Source organism: Vombatus ursinus, unplaced genomic scaffold (genome assembly GCF_900497805.2).
Source record: "Vombatus ursinus unplaced genomic scaffold, bare-nosed wombat genome assembly UNPS02009205.1, whole genome shotgun sequence".
Taxonomy (NCBI): Eukaryota; Metazoa; Chordata; class Mammalia; order Diprotodontia; family Vombatidae; genus Vombatus; species Vombatus ursinus.
Genome location: NW_020948983.1, coordinates 45776773 through 45781274, shown reverse-complemented (window position 1 = coordinate 45781274; position 4502 = coordinate 45776773). Strand labels below are relative to the sequence as shown.

Here is a 4502-nt window from a genome sequence, read left to right as displayed (position 1 = left end):
GAGGGGGGGGGCGGAGGAACACAGGGGAGGGGGAGAGAGGAAATAAGAAGTGTCTATTATATAGGAGGTATGACAACATACATACATACATACATATACACACACACGCACACATATATATGTAAGTAAACATGACATATGTACCAATATATCCTAGGGCAGCCCAGTAACACCTGCAGGATTTTGGATGGGCCATCTACAGGAACTTGAGCACAGCCTTGAAGCAAGACTGTGCTGTGATGACTCAGGAGTCAGAGGACATGGGCTTCAATTCTGACTCTCATGCTGATTACCTATGTGATCCTGGGCAAGTCTTCCCTAAGACTCAGTTTCCTGATCTGTAAAGTGAGGGGAGTGGGAAGGGGGGACCAAATGGCTTTCTGAAGTCCTTCTGAGCTCTTCGATACTATCACCCCATGAAGAGAGTAAGCATCCCAGGCATAGAGAACAGCACGTGCAATACAGAGACAAGTGGAATGTCAGGTAAGTGGAACAGCAGGTAAGCCAGTTTGGATGGAATGTAGGAATGCAGAGCCCTCCGAGAAGAATAATGTGAAAGTAAAATAATCTTGGAGGAGTCACTGTCTGGAGCCAGACGACATAAATGTTAGCTATATCAGCCACTGTAGGGTGGCAGTTTGGCAAGAAAGGATAAGGTTTGGAACAGCAGAGAATGGTATAGAGTTAAAATACAATAGACTATAGAGCAGTAGTGAAGACCCAGCACTGGTCAGGAATTTAGATAATAATATAATATCACATCACTGTAGCACTTAATATGTACCTGGCATTTTATAATTATTACCTCAGTTGATCCTCAAAACAACTCTGGGAGGTAGGTGTTATTATTATTCCCATTTTACAGATGAAGAAACTAAGTCAAACAGAGGTTTAGTGACTTGCCTGGGGTCACACAGCTAGTGTCTGAATCCAAATTTGACCTGAGGTCTTCTGACTCCAGGCAGGCTCTATTCACTTCACCACTTAGAGCTGCCCCCACAGAAAAGAAAGGAAGGTGGTTCCAGTCTGCCAACAAAGAGCTACGGAAGTTACTCTCGCTGCCTTCAAATATACTTTAACTAACACATTCATTCACGTTATTGTGGACAAATCACTTTTGCTCTTTATGTTATAGTTTCCCCACTTGTAAAATTCTAGAACTATTTTTCAGTGTTAGAAACTAGTAAGTTCTTGTGCAAGGACATTATAAGATGTTAGAAGAATTAATTGGAACAATTTTGAGCTGAACCGAGAATAGTACTGTACAGATTTCTTTTTAAAGTTGGTAGTCAGTGAAGTGTATTGAAAGACCATAAGTTATTTTTCATTAGAAAACTATTTAAAGAATGTTTACTATGAAAAGCTTAAGGACTACTAAGCCAATTCAACTGAAGTGAATCATACGAAGATTTATGTGGAATTTTTCAATTGTTTAAGAAACACCTTCCAAACAGATCTCCTTAAGAACTGCATAGCTCATTGGTGTTGCTGGTAAAATGTTATAACTTTAAGAAAAACTCAAGACAGTTCAATTCTACTCTATGATATGTGATTAGAATGTTCAAGTTAATTTGATATTTTAATTGATGAACCTGTTTGAGTGTTTTCAGTGTATATTAGTGTTATTTACACACACAGGACACACACAGATATTCCAATTTACTCCTATGCCTTTGTTTACTTGTTCAAAGCCATATATAATTTAATGTACTAATTTTCTTGAAGTGCAATTTTGATGCACAGGAATCTCACGAATAAATAAAGGCATACATAGAATTTCAAATTAGCCCATCATGATTTAATAAGTGTTAAAATGCCTTTTTGAATATGGAGATTTCACTAGACATCATTTCCTGAAAAAATCACATATAAGAACACTGAACATAATAATTGAGGAGATCTGGAATGAAAACCAACTACATGCAAACAAATTCTCATGCAACATTTCTGTCCCAGCTTTGTAATTAGGTGTCTAAACTGACTTCAGGGGAATTGGTGTAGTAAAAAACCGAAGCATAGCTGTAGTTACTCTACTTTGCAAGAGTGTTGTTCAAAATATCCTCAGCCCTAAAAAAGGGCAAAGTAAAGTGGTTAAAGAAGAACCATTAATTTCTTAATATCCAACCTATATCCTAAAATAACCCTTTTCTTTAGTCAACCAAGTTTGGACACATTTGGACAATGCATTAGGAAAAAAACTGTGGAAACAATCTGGAAAGATCCCCAGGGAATTAACTAGTTGATTCCATGCTGAAGGCTTTTTCCATTGGTGTTGTGATTTTTTGTATCATTTAATTATTAAGTTGCTTTCAGGCCATTAAGTGTTTTGGAAAAATGATATATACTTTATATATATGCAATGGTCCCCAAATGTGCCATTACAAGCAAATGTTATTTTAACTATGTTTGCAGTCAATATTCCCTTAAATGAATATGTACTCTAGGAAAGAAGATTTTTTTAAAAAATTTTCTTTTTTACAAAAGCTGAGCACATTTTTAAAAGGTGTATCAAAATTCAGCTAAACTCCTTATGCATGTGTGTGTGTTTTGAAAGGGTGTGGTTTTTTCCTGTCCCTGAATTGTTTGAAAATATTTCCACAAAGCCTAATTTACTTCTCTTATGTCCTGAACACAGCAAGTAATTGGTGCCTTAAATAGCATGAAAATAAAAAATTATCCTCATGCTTACTGTTATTTTAACTCAACTAAAATCACGAAAAGGTCAAAGGAATGCAATGAATACCTAAGAGATTTAAAATCTTTGTTCTCTAATTCCTTTTAAGGCAAATTCCACTGAGCACAAAAAGCTAGAATCTGGAAAGCTTAAACTCTGTGTACTGAATTACTCTCTTCTCTTCCCAGATTATTTCTCTGCCTTCCTTTTCTCTCTCTTTCTGTTCTTCCTAAGAACTCAACTTTGTTTCACTTAGACATCTTTCCCTGCTGAGATTTTGCCATCCCTCAAAAGGGACATTCACATTTTTCCCACTAGAAAATCTAGTGGGAACCACAAACTTATTAAAACATAAACATGTTTATCCATACTACAGCTAGAGAGATAAGAAAGAAGAGGCTGGTTTGGCCTGGCACAAAATATAGCTCAGCCACTTTTAGGAAGGTCTGGAGGCTAGAAGAAAAGCCATATCTGCAGTACTAGACCTACCTTTGCCGCCTGCTGCTTCTACTGCAGCAGAAGGCCTGCCCATTCAGACGGGATCTGTTATAGAGATCCCAGGGAATACAGAAATCCTGGGGTCCGGTGATCTCCCTGAATCCCCTTCTTCCTTTTCCCTTCATAGACAATGGAGGTGGAGAGAGCAGGTCACAGGGACATTCCTCTCCTACTTTCTGTGAGTTTCCTCCCTTTCCAACTCGGGCAATTAACATGGAAATGCTTGTGCCCTCCCCCTTCTCCCAGTGGGGGAGGTGCACGAGTTAGGCTGGGCTAAACTCCAGGAGTCTAGACTGGGACCCTGGGCTGAAATGGAGGTAGCTAAGGCTGGCACCCTTCCAAAGTCATTTGTCAGGAGTTCCTTCCTCAGGTATTCAAGGGGCTCTAGACCCTATATAATAAAAATAAAATAGTTAATAGTGGTAGAAGCACAGGATTTAGAGCTTGAAAGTGTCTTAGAAATCATCTAGCCCTACTTTCCTATTTTATAGTCGAGGGAAAGGGTATGGGTCCTGCCCTAGGAGCAGCTAAGTGGCACACAGTAAAGCCCTGGGCCTGGAGTCAGGAAGAGCTGAGCTCAAATTTGACCTTAGATACTAATTAGCTATGTGACCCTGAGCAAGTCCCAACCTCTCTCTGTCTGCTTCACTTTCCTCATCTGTAAGATGGGGATAATAACTGCACCTACTTTCCAGATTTGTCATGAGGATCAATGAGATTGTAAAGCACTTAGCACAGTGCTACACACAAAGTGCGGTATAAATGTCAGCTATTAGCTATTATTAGCTGCCCAACATCCCCTAAATTGCAGAACTAGAATTTGAACCCCGGCCTCTGGCTCTAAAACCAGGACTTTTTTTGTAAGTGTGTTGGCCTTGAGAATGGTGAATATTTGAAACTAAGAATCATTAACCCAGACCCCTGTCATAGATTTCAAGTAGTTTCAATTTTGGAATTGTCCTTCTGGAAACAGGAAATAGGGGCTCCATTACTCTGCTCTAGGAATAGCCTATATGGAAAGTGGGTTGTAGCAGAACAAAAAATCAATGTTACTACCACTGTTAAAATACATGCAGAAGAGCCTTGTCTCATACTTTGGCCCAGACTAAACTTTAGTTGTCGATAATCAGTCAGGTCTAGCACTTATTAAGCACCTACTATATGCCAAGCACCATGGTAGGCACTGGGGGTACAAAGTGAAGCAAAAGACAGTCCCTGCTCTCTAGCAGCTCACACTCTCATGGGAGAAGACAGAATGCAAACCACTGTGTACAAACAAACAGTATAGACAATAAATCGGAGCTAATCTCAGAGGGTCGGCACAAGCCAT

General features: G+C 39.2%; 1 protein-coding gene across 1 annotated transcript in view; it reads right to left on the bottom strand.

Annotated features, from left to right (window-relative positions):
- Positions 1 to 3293, bottom strand: part of TJP1 (tight junction protein 1) — a 133740-nt gene extending 130447 nt beyond the window's left edge. The window contains exon 1 of the mRNA XM_027851528.1: positions 3164 to 3293. The gene's annotated coding sequence lies outside the window, so the exon portion shown is untranslated. The remainder of the gene's footprint in view (positions 1 to 3163) is intronic.
- Between the last annotated feature and the right edge of the window lie 1209 nt (positions 3294 to 4502).